Raw genomic sequence first — 15,198 nt, forward strand, 5'->3', positions numbered from 1 at the left:
CATTGTCCTCTCATTGCCTTTCAGCACCGTTCTCCATTCTGATATTGACAACATACACATCCACCTGCACATCGTACCCTATGTCTCAGGATATTATGCAATGTGGCTCATGGACAGGACACACACAATGAGGGTAGCATACCATAGTACCTACTGCATTTCAGTTACATTTGCCATACCACAGTCCTCAGTCATTGGGCCCCTCATGTTCAGTATATGCTTCCCTGAGGTACAGGCTAGCACAAAGGGACTTTCCCTGCCTAGCTTTACAACCCCCTGCATACAAAGTGCCATGATTGATCCACCAGCTTATACTGACTCCATCCATACGGGTGTCACTGTGACAGATACCTGATATGAATATCATGGCCTCAAGCTGCATGACACAAGGTGCATGAACATCACCTTTGCATTACACCATTCACCCACTGACTATCACATAGGTGGTAGTCCCCTACATACATGTCACATTGTACATGTTTGTAGTATACACATATGTCGCACCCACTCCTGTGGTTAGCGTATTGCCACTGTGCCGTGGATATCCTTCTACGTGGCCACACTTATCTGTACTGGGTGTGTAGCTGGTACATAGGCACCCATTGTACCTCTGAACTCAAGACGTCTACACACATTCAAGGGTGCACCACCCCATTTAGGGTGTACCTTACACAACAGCTACAGCTTTACATACCACACCATTAACACGCCATGACGTTTATTGAGCTCTGACAGTTAAAGTATGCGGCTGAACTATGGACACCACGTCTGTACACATTTGCATACTACATACTCAGGGGTGACCTCTGCTGAACAGACAGGGCCCATGTCCACAACAATATTAATGGATATACTCCACATACACGACATAAGCAAAAGCCACTGTGAGCAACATGCTCATGGATATGTGCACACACGCAACAATGAGTGGGATGTGCTTGAGGGTTACATTCCCAAACTGGTCACTCACCTTGCTTTGGAACATGAGTCCTATGTACATCATGCAGGGACACTCAGTAGCACTGTTCATGTGATACCTCCCTTGGTGGTTGGGAGGCACATGTACGCCAGGGATCACTGCAGTGGCTGTACTGTGCAGAGGTGCAGGTAACACATGGCTCTGCTGTTCACAGGACACTACCCTAGAGAGGTGCCACTGGTGTGAACACTGTAGTTGTGCTTACACATAGACTTGCCAGACTGCATAGTACCCCACTATGAACCTGTGAAGCTATTACATGTCCTGTGTGCATGGTTACTTGGTAGCCCTTCCATTTAGATTAGCTATCATGCTATTGCAATGTCTTGTGCCTACAAGCCATATGTATCCTGTTATTGTACATGCCAATAGACGATACCTTTGGTATGCATGATATGCCTGTTATGCTGTGTAGAATATCTGACATATCTACCTACAATACTATACATTACACATATTTCACATAGTATCCCATAATGCAAAGTATACTTGCACAGCGGGACCACCTTAGACATATCATTGTTGTTATATGCCCATACACATGCCTACTGTGACAGTATATCAACATATACTATCCCCTGCTATGGCACATACTTGTTGGACATACCCTACCACTGACGGCGGGTTGTATGGAAATGTTCTGTTTAAAGCCCTCATGTAGCATCCCTTGTGGTGTCTGTGATGTGTTCCTTGTGGCCCACTGTTGGATGCACAGTTTCTACATGCGTTAGTATGCTCAGCAAGACATCACTACATAAATACCTTTTCCCACTTTATGCATTGCAGACACTTTTAATTAATGCAAATCAGGCTATACATGCAGTAAATAATTAATAAAAAACATGCTATACATAAACTTACATACCGAGTGTTCTACATACCTTGTTATCGTTACGGACTTTCATCTCTATCTCTCTCACACTGCTTAAACAGGTAGTTTGTATGAGCATACGGTTTGAATGTCTAGCAAGTCATCCTTATATACGTCGATACCTGTAACATGTGGTTTCCTCCCGCCAATTGGTGTTCCTGAGTGACTAATTACTTGCATATCAGCTGTGCAGCTACTCCATTCACCAATTACGCGCCAGCAGTGGGGTATAATTTAATTCTCCACTTGGGCATTGCCCATTTGCCCTACCTTCGGGGAGACGGCCTGTATTGTGTTTTGTTATGTGTAATTGCAACTGCTATGCATAGAGACAATTATACTTTGGATTCATGTCCCCCGTGGATTGTGTGTGACAGCTAGAGTATGTGGTTCAACATGTGGGTGTTCCTGTCATCCCAACGTCTGATAACGGACTATTGCAAACAAAACCTGTAACATCGCCATTTGTTCCATTATATAACGGCTGCAGTTTTGCATGGCACCTTTAATTGTATCTCTCACAAGGTATGCTGACGGTTCTGCAGATGTAATTGACTAACTGGATGTTTGTGCTGTTATTGCAGTCTGTATTGCTATAGTTTCTAGTGTGGGGGATGTCGGTGGGTGTACGTAGCATATACAGGTTTGTGGGGCTTGCATTTCTACATATTCCATATATATGTGTGTGGGCTCCGTCCCTAATTAAAGAGCTATCAGTTAGTAGACTTATGTTACGGGATTGTACATTGGGCCGTTGTTAATTGGTTTCTATATAGTATGCAGGTGAGGTTGATACTTCCATACCTCCGGAATTGCAGTGATATGTAAAGGGATATGTCTAACTGACAGCTATCCCGTGTATTTCTGTCCCAGATATTTGCAGCCATTGCAGTTGTGTTGGTAACAGAACCTCTTTGCCATGGGTTGCCACCTTTTCATATGGCCATTGTTGGACACTTTGTGGAACGCACAACGGTGTTTACAGGCCAACACATAGCCACGGTCAGTACACAGGTTAGCACATACTTTTATCCTCAATACATACCTATTGTGGGACTTTGGCTACTTATCATATTGCATGTAACATTTTCGTTTCTTACATACAGGCATAACTATTTAATGCAACTATTACATTATATATGGGACATATTAATGTCCTACAATCCCGGACATTTGCCCTTTGTAATGTTTTATGTCAGGACACACCTGCCCAGGGAGGGGCTGTCCCTCCTAATGTGGGACAGGTGGTAACTGTATGCCTATGGCTAGCTATATCCACACCTACCATAATGATCTACCTCTGAGTTGGCACTAACAGACACATGATGCGGACACACACACATTACAGTCACACGGAGATGCACACGGCACCCTCAACACATACATACACAGACTACGGCGCTCACAAACACAGTTGAACACAGTACCTACGTGGACCGCAACACCGGCAGCGGTAACTAAATGTCCCTTCATATCATCATACTATTACTCGCGGTTGTACTGTTCCGGTACTGTGTTCTTTCGGTCTTTCAGCCTCGTGGTTACGCATGTCTGTAGGTTACACATTCCATAGTTGGCGGTATCCTATTTATTTGTACCTCCGAGGTGTTATGAATGTCGTTGACCTATCTATATATATTTGCAGATATCACTGACTCCGTATATATCAACATATATCACTCTATCGCCCTTTCTATCTGTATTATATATATGTATTTATGTGTACATATATATATATATATATATATATATATATATATATATATATATATATATATATCTGACGGGGAAAGTGACAGGCAAGCTACACCTTTCATTGTGTACTTGTTGGTGTATACTGTTTCCTGGACTCCGCACGTTTGTGTCTGTACCTGTCACATTACACACTTGCCATAGGTTAGGGTTACCAGCTGTCCCACTCTGCGAGGGACAATCCCTCTTTGGGCAGTTGTGTCCTGCAAAATATTTGTGAACATGGCAAATGTCCTGGGATTTTAGAACATACTTATTTCCTATACTTTATGCAATAGTTGCATAAAACAGTTATTCTGTATCTGAACCACCTATATGTTCTAGAAACTGAATAAGTAAGTAAACATTACAAGAGTGAGCTTTTATCTAGGCAAAACAGTGAAGTTCTGCATTTTGTACTGGCTGGGTGTATGTGTCGGCCTGCAGACATCTGACGTATGTCCCACATTGGTCATTTGAAGAGGTGGCAACCCTACCATAGGTACATCTTGCCTAGCAATAGTGTTAGGTGATTCTATACATGATTGCGTGTTCTACACCTGGCAGTGGTCGTTTTACCCTTCAGAGCAGGCGCTATTAGTACAGCGGTGAATAATGCTGATTTCACCTGTTCTGGACATCATTGACTGTGATCTGCACGATATTCGGTGTAGCTTATCCCTGTTTCGTGCATATCCATATAGTCATATTTAAATGTCGCTTACCAGCAGTGGGCAATGCATATTCCCGGTAACGTGTGCTAAACATGATCTGCTGACCTGCATCCAACATGCATTACTCGTGCCTTCGGGATTACGTTACATCCCTTGCAGGACGTGGGACCGGGAACATGCACGATGGTCACTGCATTTAACATATGGCCATCTGGGATTTGTACACGTGTTATGTCGTTTTGTACGTGGAGTACACTACGGCTGTTACTCCATACTGCACTCACATGGGTAACTCAGTTAGTTTACATATTGATGAGTCCAGTTAATGGTATGTCCATGTGATGCTTACTGGATGTGCTCTGGCATTGGGTATGTATATCTCAGTGAGCCACACACGATACTGTGCTATACCTTCAAATGACCGTGGGTGGAGCATGCTGGGGTGACGAATACCTGTCATGGGTACACCACATGCCTTGACACAACATCCATGATTATATTATGTGCAGCCACTCATTAACGCAGCAAGGACTCTGTGCTGAGTGTGTGCAGAACAGTGCTTACACACATGTGCTCCCACGATTGCCTCTGCTCCTCTACGCAACAGTTGGTTACTCGATGTTGTGGTGACAGTGGACACTGTTTGCCCCATTTGGTGTATGGCCTCTGACAGTCGGCCGTGAACCTACCGTTGTACCTGGGAACCTATACACACAGTACCACCATATGGTGATAGGCGCATGTACTGTTCAGGTGTTGACATTCCTTGTTCCTATAGCTGTTGTGTGTACAATGTTTGAGGGCTGCCTATGTGGGATTCACACAGTGGGCCACCTATACATTACAATTTACAGGTGGTCGTGCTTGTGTGCCATCCATTTTACTGTGTGTGCAGGTGGAGAGGTGTGTCAGTCTGTAGGGGCCTACACTGTCAGAGTATGTGCTATACGTTCCCTCTTTGCCAAGGCGAAGGCATATTGGGCACGCCTCCGTCTGCCTACTGGGGCTGGCACAGTGTGTTCATGGTCTGAATCCCTCTGTGCCTGTGATGGCCTTGGCAATTGCGGTGGGCTATGAGGGCCTTCACCATTTTGTCCCTGCTGCAGCTGTTTCCGCAGGATCATATTATGTAGCATGGCACATACTATGACAATGTGGGCACACGTGCCTGGAGAGTACTGCAAGGCTCCACCAGATGTGTCCAAGCACTGGAACCATGATTTCAGTATCCCGAACACACGCTCTATGATGATTCTGGTTTGTGCGTGTGCCTCATTATGGCGTTCTTGCATGGGTGTGTGTGCATTTCTGATGGGAGTCATCATCCACGCCTCCAGTGCATAGCCAGCATCCCCCACAAGGTGGCCATGTGGGATGTCCCTCCTGACAAATACCTGATAAAGCTGTGAGGCATGCCAGATATGGGAGTCATGGTAGCTTCCAGGGCTGCCAGCACACACATCCATGATAATGCCCTGGGCATTGCACACGACCTGGCAGTTGATGGAGTGGAATCCCTTGCGGTTTATGTAGCGCCTACCATGCTCACCGGGTGGTGACTTGATTTGTATGTGAGTGCAGTCTATCGCACCCAGTACCTCCAGGTAGTGTGCCACACGGTGGAAGTGACGCATATTGCTGGCCAACTCCTCCTGAGTTCGGGGGAAGTACATATGCTCATTGGCATGTGGTAACATGGCATCCAGGAACTGGTGTAGTACCCTGGATGCTGATGCCTGTGAGATCCCCATTATATCTCCAGTTGGCCTTTGAAAGGTACCTGTGGCTAGTATTTGCATGCTTACACATACCTTTGTGTCCACTGAGATGGGTTCCCCTCTGTTATTTCTGGTTCTCAGGCGTGGCCGGCACAGCTCCACTGTTTGCTGTAAGATGTCCCTGTCCACCCTGTAATGCTCTACTATCTCCAGATCATGTAGCCCCTGGTAGGTTACCCTTGGTCTGAACACTCTTCTCCTCCTCCGGGGCCTACGGTGGTTGTCAGCATCATCCTCCACAACACCGTCAGTCTCTAACACATGCTGATGAATCACAGCTATGGCAGCTCCCAACATGTACATTTTAAAAGTTCCTCGTGTGTTTACACCTATGATGCAGTTTGGAAATTCACAGGTGTGTGTAGGGTGCTTTCACACTTTATACTATTGTGCTGTGAACACCGATGATGTCATAGGGTGTGTATGTACGATCGTAGCTACAGGGTATCTTATGTGTTTTACTACCAGAACTACTATTGTGGTGCCTTTGGTGTTGAATTACATTTGGCTGCCGTGGATTACCTCTTGACCTTCCCTTTACATTTCTGCACATTCCACCTACCATTTTCTGGCATGCATCCAGCAGCCTGCTTGCATTTGTACTTTCCTAGACCTGGCGTATCTTGCGTAATGTGTGCTATTGCCGGCCTACTGTCGGTTTGCTTTGCTCTGCTATGACAGATCTCCTATCTTTGCAATCCAATGCCTCCCCTCCTTTCTTTGCATTCCGATGCCTCCCCTATCCTGTTTTGCAGGTTTCTGCGAGCAAACTTGACAGCTGCCGTCGACTGGCCACCGTGAGTTGATTGGTGTTGATTGCTCATTAGTACGCCAATTACCCTACTTCGGCATTTCCTTCTTTTCTTCCCCTGACCTTCCTGTTTGTGCTATTGTTCGCGCCGCGTGCATCCGCTTACTGGGTTTCGGGCACGTTTTCATCCCTGTACACATGCGCTTTTGGGCACCATGTGTGCTCTCAACTAAACGATTCTATACCTTCCCCCCCACCCCTGTCCTGCAGCTTTGCTTAGCAACGGCCAGGCCAGTTTGCATTGCTCCAGTGTGCTTGCTGCTACGGTGGCACACCCCTCTGCTGATGTCATGTATCTCCTCTGAGCCACTCCTCGGTATTATTGCGCTGTGCTGTATGGTTCAACCTTCATCCGGCGGGACATTTGCGATTCAGTATTATCTCCCGCATTTGCATGCATTGACTACTAATTCATAGTTACTGCGCCGAACACTGTCGCAGGCCCTTAGCAACCCTTGCACCTTGGTTGTGGTGTTCCATGCCTACCATTGTGTATTATGGTGTAAACCTGGTTTGTATTACATTGCGATTTTATGACATTTTTATATATTTTCTTTATGTTCCAGTTTGCGCACACATGCCCTGCGGTTGTACTGTGCGTTACTGTGGACATGACATTAAATGTTGTTTTTTAGGTGTTATGCATCTTTTCTTATGCCATTGGCTGTGTATTTAGCCATTGGCATATGTTAACTTTGTAATACATGAGTCTGGTCTACTTCCAAAGCTCGGATGTTCTGTTTGGGAAAATGTAAACCGTGTTTTTTGGTTTACATTTCCGTGGGCTTACGTTACACTTGCACCACTTCATGAATCACTGTCTGCCTTCATTTACATGGTGCAACACTGCGCATGGGGTGATTAGCATACCTATGCCGAGGGCTGCGCAGTTCTGGCGTACGCCGGTAGTGCACGTGGTATTGGATCGTACCTGAATCGCTTGACGGCCATATTTGGCGTTATTCCGCCTACGCTACACCTGCGCCTGGCGCAAGCTTCATGAATCCCGGGGATTGTTTCCTACACAAGAATAGTTACAGGAACGCAGAGGCGTTCAAACATAGATCACTGTTGCAGTATCTTAAGCTATATGGGTCCCACCCCCACTGCAGCCAGACAGTTTCACAAAGCTTAGGGTACCTTCCATATGCTCCAACTGTCAGGAGCTCAAGAAGAGCTCCACAAAAGGACAGTTGGAGTGCAAAAAGCTTCAGCTGTACAGATTCTAGAATTTATAGGAACTCAACTGGATACTACAACTCAAGTGGCATCATTACCTCTTCAACTCATCACATCCTTGAGAAAGCAGGTGCAGGACTTGCTGTGTCATTTGTCCCCGCCAGCAAAACTAGTGTTACAAGCTCTTGGGTCAATGTCAGCTGCCATTCTTCTAGTTCCTCTAGCAAAATTCTTTATGCAAATCCTTCAGTGGACACTGGGGGTACTGTGGTCCATTCTTTACCAGCCTCTGTCATTCCCCATAAAACTCACCCCAAATTGCAAATGTCATGTTTGCTGGTGAATCTAGTCAGACAACCTCTTACTGGGCAGACCATTCTCTCTTCCTCCCCCAATAGCCACAGTGACCATGGACGCTTCTGAACTGGGGTTGGGGAGCATTTCATAGGAAAGATGGTCCAAGGCACATGGTCCCCCTCGGAGACCAAGTTGCATGTCAATGTCTTAGAGATGAAAGCAGCCCTACTAAAGTTGCAAGCCTTTCACAATGTTCTACCTCTGGAGACTATTGCAATCAATACAGACAACATGTCACTAGTCTGGTACATCAACAAACAAGGAGGAACCCGCTCCTACCCATTGTGCAGAGAGGCCATGAGGGTCAGCGAGTGGGTGATCTCTTCAGACCACTTTCTTATTACAAAGCACATACCAGGGAAAACCATCACAATGGCAGACAGACTCAGCAGGTCCATTCTGATTCCTTACAAGTGGTCCCTCAGTCAAACAGTACCAAATGTGATCTTCAACTGCTGGGGCCAGCCTTGCTGTGATCTGTTTGCCTCTCTCCTCAACAAGTGCAGGAAGTACTTTGCTCTGATTCCCCACTCTGAGAGAGTCACAGAGGGATGCTCTGATTCACAATTGGCCCCCCGGTCTCCTCTATGCTTACCCCCCTCTTCCCCTGATCCAGAGGTTTCTACAGAAAGCAAGCAGGCTGAAGAGCTCAGTCATCGTCATTGCCCCCTTCTGGCCTCGAGAGGGATGGTTCCCCTTCCTCTGGTCTCTCTTGAAATATCCTCCATGGATACTAGAGCCCACTCAGGATTTCTTATCTCATCCATCAGGAATTCAACATCCCAATCTCCATTCTCTCAAACTGACTGCATGGTTTATCTACTTCCAGTGATAGTAAGATGGTCCAGGCTCGCTTCCCCAGTTTGTGATATTATCTTGGCCTCCCAGAAGGTCTATAGAAGCAAACGCAAGACAATTTTTATATGGGCTTCCAAGCAGACTATTGATCCTTTTTCAGCACCTACTTTGGCCATTCTTCATTTTCTCATTACTCTTTTTAAGGAAGGGGCTATTTTTTTTCAACTATTAAACTTCAGTTAGCAGCCATATCCAATTTCCATGCTGGAAACAAATCATCTTCTTCCAGATTATGCAAAGCTTTCATGAAGGGAATTTTCCTCCTCAGGCCTCCACTAAAGGATCTCTCTCCTCCTTGGTATTTAACTGTGATCCTTCAAGTATTAAGTCAGAAACCCTTTGAACCAGCAGACAAATGTGACATGAAGTTTCTTTCTTGGAAAATAATCTTTCTGCTAGCTATCACTTCAGCAAAAAGAATTTCTGAACTCCAGGCCTTATCTGCTAGGCCTCCTTACGTTATTTTCCATAAGGATAGGGTATCTCTATGAACCAACCTTTCCTTTTTGCCTAAAGTGGCCACGGAGAATAACATTAACCAGTCCATACAACTGACATTTTTCTTTCCAAACTTTACTAATAAGGGCAAATATATGCTACACGCTCTTAAAGTCCACAGGAAATTACATTTTTTATCTTCACAGAATGAAATGGTACAGGAAGTCTGACCAGCTGCCTGTATCCTTTTCCTGTAACTGCTTGGGTCAGACAGTATCCAAAATTACTCTGGCCAAATGGATTACTGATTGTATCTCGCTGATTTATTCTCAAAAAGGTTTGGAGTTGCCCTGTCTTCCTAGAGCCCACTCTGCAAGATCTATGGCTATTTCCTCTGCCTTCTCCTCTAGAACTTCCATTGATGATATCTGTGCCACAGCCACTTGGTCAAAAACTCATACCTTTGTTACACATTACAAAGTGGACATTGTCTCCAGAAGCAGAGCTTCCTTTGGCTCGACAGTGCTGCGGCATGTCCTTCCTTGAGGGCCTCTTGACAGTTACATATCTGGGGACTCTGTCCCATTCATGAGGAAGAATGAAAAGGACAACATCAGATTTAGAAGTTATGTACTTACCATTATTTGGCATCTGTGTTGACAATTTTCATTCTTCCTCATCTTCCCTCCCAACCATCCCCAGCCTTGTCTTACCTAGAAGGATCTTGGAACCATCACATTCCTGGTTTGAGTCCCAGTTTATTTCTTGTGTCTTTTCTATCTCTATAACACAGTAGGCGCTAAGGTAGCAAACGTGATCTGAGGAGTTGGGGATGGGACAGAGCATTATGGGTAGAGGGAGGAGCTCACGATTCAGATCCTAAGTGTTGTAAATGCAGCAGAGTTGGATTTGAGGATCAGATGCTAGATAATCAGATGCTAGATCCATTTGTGAGGAAGAATGAAAATAGACAACACAGATGCCAAGTTATGTTAAGTACATAACTTCTAATTTTTCTTTGAAAACTATAGTTTTTTTTAGCTGGGAAACAATGTTTGAGACTGTCTTTGCATTTCTAATTGACGTGTTTATGATTCTATGTATGTGAACTTCCTGAGAGGAAGAGTTTTACTTTTGACTGAAAGGTTACTTAGACTGTAAGGTTTTGTGTGTTGGGCAGGATACTGTGTGGGGAACTGTCAATGGTTTACATACCTCAGAACCACTTGCTCTCTGTCTTACACTCTACTGACTCATCTAGGCTCCGTTCAACTCTTTCATTAGCTCTTCCTCATCTTATCTATAAAGCCACCTACAGTCTCTATGGTAGTACCTTCACCTGCACACAAAGAAAAGTTGGAAAGGAGTCTTCAGGTGCATTCAAGCTCCTGTTCTGCCTTGGCCGCTCGTGGATGACTCTGCAATGGCTGCTTGTTTTTCCTCAGGCTACCTTTCTTTTTTCCCCCAGTTACTCTTGGTGTAGCTTTTTCAGCTACCAAAGATCAGGGGATAGCAATGATTACTACTGCTGTAGGGATGCCCTTGCTAGACAAGGGAGAATCACTTTTATCAGTGTCAGGGAAAGTGGCAAGTGAAGGATCCTCACTTGGCTAGGAAAGGCAAGTAGAAGCGCGACTGGTGTGCTCACTATGAGTCAGTCTGTTTTCAATGCTTAGTGAGAAAAAAATTTCAGTCTCCTGTTTTTATTTATATGGACAGGGCAGATTTACTGGGATTTGCTAGGGAACTTATTAAAGTTTTTTTCTCTGCCATTCTGATTCTTCAGTTAAGACAAGAGAGTTCCTTCTCCTGTTTCTGTCATCAGAGCAAACAGTGCAGGAGATGGTTGTGCTTCAGGAATTTCTTCTCAGTCTAAGTAATCTGGCTCGGAGGAAATTATGTCATCAGATTTCCTTGCTAAAGACATTTTTGCTGACAGTTTATCTAAGATAAAAGAGTCGGTGGAACCAGAATGGAGCTCCTGTAACATAAAAATGTATTAAGATTTTTACAGTTAGGGATACCTAAAAGCAGCAGCTATTCCTCCTGTCTTGACTGTCTTAGAGAATGTTTTCCTCACTGTTTCTGGCTTATCTAATGGTCATCCCCCCATTCCCAAGAAGTCTGACAAGTTTTACAAGGTACCCCAGACACACAAGTACCTGTTTTTTAATCCAAAAGCAGACCCAGCAGCTATTTCTCTATCCAAATCTGCTTCTGCTAAACAGGCTGCTAACCTCATACACCCTGACACAGATAAGAAAGTAGTGGATAAGTTAAAGCTTTTTATTGTTGTATTGGCAACATGCAAAAGTTAGTAGCGATCATTCCTTTTTTGAGGTAAAGAATTCACTAAGTGTTTCTGGGACAGCTATTGCTCATTTAACTAAGCTTATTGTAAAGTGTGTTTATGGTGTTGCCGATTCTACTTCCACATCTGTTGTTTCTGGATCAGTTTTGAGATTTGCTTGGCTTCATTCTCAAAATCGTCGTCATGATGTTAAATCTGAGATTTTAAATTCTCCCTTAAAGAGGTTCTGTTCTGCAGCTGAGGTGCTTAAATGGTATGAAGAAACAATGAAAAATGATTCAAGGACTGTCTCAAATTTTTCAGCACTCTTTTGTTTCAGAGCAAATTAGCAATTTCCCCTTCTTCTAAGTTTCCCTTTCCTCTAAATAGTTTAAGTGGCACTGAGCCAGCAAACAGGATTTTGGAAATAAGGCTCTTAAAAGAAAGGAAAAGTCTGTAAAAGTCAAGCACAATCTTCTCATTCAGCATGACTATCCACCTGTTTAGTCTGTTCCTCACTTTCACCCTGGCAATCATTCCATGTCTTTTGAGACTTCAGTTTCCCTCTTGGCATCAGATTGTTTCAGACATCTGAGTTCTGAAGGTGATCCACTGAAGGTGCACTTGGCAATGGGAATCACTCCTCCCTTTTTAGGGGATTTCCTCTTGTCCAGGGAACCAGATCCCTATATTTTCACCTATCCTGCAACATATAATCTGTGAGAGAGAGTCAGAGAATCTGTGCCCCTTCCTCTCCCAATCTTCTAGGCAAAGAATTTTATTCAAGAATTGTTCTAGTTCCCAAAACTGAAGACCTGCACTGGATGATTCTTTTCTATAACATTTTTCTCAATATTCTAAAATACAAGATGTTATCTTTTCAGTCTTTTGTACCTTTGATCCCCTTTCTAGCTTTCATGATAAAGCTGGATTTAAAGGACACCTGTCATAACATCCCCATTGCAGAGTATTTCAGGCATTCCTTAAGATTTGCTGTATCTAGCTTACATTATCACATGTTCATCATACTGATCACTGCTGCAGCAGCAATAGCTATATGCGTTGTATTCTGCAAAGAATATAACACCTAACCGGCTTCCAAAGCTTCAGAGCACCTTCCATGTGCCCAAAACAATAGTCAGCTCGAGATGAGCAGGTTTGAGTGCCAAGCCCTTCAGAGCTTTCCTGCCCTTAAAGACAGTACTTCTACATGGGCATTCGAAGACCAATGGTCAGCTTGCCTCTTCCTTTGCTGGGCTTATAAGTTTCTTTTGGGGAAAAACTTCCACATAAAAAAAATATATATTTTTTATTCTACTTTACATCTTATGAAAATTATTTTTTAGCCTAGGAGTTTGTGTTTTAATGGACTGTCACAAGACATAAATGCACTTTTAAATGATTAATAAATCATTTAATAAATGATAAATGACTTTTTAAATGGCAGTTTTTCCTATCAGTTTAAAAGTTGTTTAAAGTAGTTAAAAAGTATTTTTCTGTGAAGAAATTGTGTGTATTTTACTTTTGGGGCTGGCAAAGTATTTTAAAGTGCTGTTTTATGAGGCAAAAAAGTGACCTTTAATGACTAAATTTTTTCGGCTTATGCTGCTTTGTTTCCTTGGGAAAGAGTCACTATTTTCTGCTTGACCATGGAACAAACTACTGGTCCAACGAGCTGTCCTTCCAGACACAAAAAGAAAAAGTTAAGCCACCAACCTTTGCCACCCCAACAGGTTAGCAATTTGCCTTTGGTGCAGGTTGGTGACTGTGCTGTGGCGAAAGCTGGTTCCTCAGACCGCTCATCTTTTACACTAGATTCCTCCTGTGTACCACCTACAGCCACTTTGGACTGGGGGTTAGCCGTGTCCTCTGCGGCTGTTGGGGTCCCAACAGTGGGCATGTGAGAGCCACTCTTGTTGGTCCTGGTAGAGGGAATAGTAAAGACTTTCCCATTTGGTCAGAATGTTGTGTCCATCTCAGGGGAAGCCTCTGCTGCTGCCACCATTAATTTAACTGTTGGCCCCATTTTTCCTATCAAAAAACATAAAACTTAACATGTATATACTCCTCAAAATTTCTTTGGACATGAGTAGCTCACTTTTTCAGAGATGTATTCAGACTATTGGTCTTTCTTATAAGGTGGTTTCTTGTAAAAGTAAGAGAGTGATACCTTGTTACCTGAACAGAGTCAAGATTCTGAATCTAGACAGAAAGATGAAGGGACAGATACTAGGTTTCCTTCTCATATTTCTGATTCAGACTCAGAAGAGAGCTCAGTTTCCAATTTTCCTTTTGGGAGTTTCTCTTTTTTTGAGACTATTTCCAGAATGCGCCACTGTTTTCAGTGGGTAAAGACTAAGGTTTCTCAGTCCCTCAGGGAATACTATAAGCTGTTACAGAAGGAATTTCCAGAACCTTCAGCCATTCCTCCAGTTATGTCAGCTCTGGAGGATGTGTGTGATTTTATCAGCAATTTTCCTGATAGTCAGCCTTCTGCCCCCTAAAAAGGCAGGTAGAATGTATAATGTTTCTCAGTCTTTTAAGATTTTGTACACTTATCCCAAACCAGATACAGCATCTATAGCTTTACTTAATCTTACTGTTGCTAAACATTTGATCTGATGTTGTCAGTTTTCATTTTATCCTCAACTGTTGGATTCGGCTCTGAACCTCGGATCTGACTAGGCTGTTACTAAAGCTCGTGCTCACCTAAAAGCTCTTGAGCTTCTCCCTTATCCGTAATGCACCAACCCCTAACATACCTCAGGTCTCATTTGTGCTTTTCACAAAAAGATGTGGTAAGCCTTAGCTCTTGAGTTTCCTTAAAAATAAGTGTAGTTTTTCTCTTTAATCTCTCTTTATACATACATATGCATACACACACACACACACACATATATATATATATATATATATATATATATATATATACACACACACACACACACACACACACACACACACACACACACACACACACACACACATTATTCCCTTACTGTCTTACATTATTGTAATTCTTGTTTACCATTGTTGGTAACCCATTTTCCTCTTTTTCTGTCTGTCATACACGCTAGTGTAGTTCTTATACCATTGTTGGTTTTCTCTCTTTTTTCTTTCCTGTACCCTTTATACTCTTGAGTGCACCAACTCTGACATCATCAGATCCAGATGGCTCTCTGAGCTGAATCTTCCTTGTTGGGTCCAAAGCATTGGAGTAAACTCCGAGGGT

The sequence above is a fragment of the Protopterus annectens genome, chromosome 16.part0 (assembly GCF_019279795.1).
Source record: "Protopterus annectens isolate FY-2018-M chromosome 16.part0, PAN1.0, whole genome shotgun sequence".
NCBI lineage: Eukaryota > Metazoa > Chordata > Ceratodontiformes > Protopteridae > Protopterus > Protopterus annectens.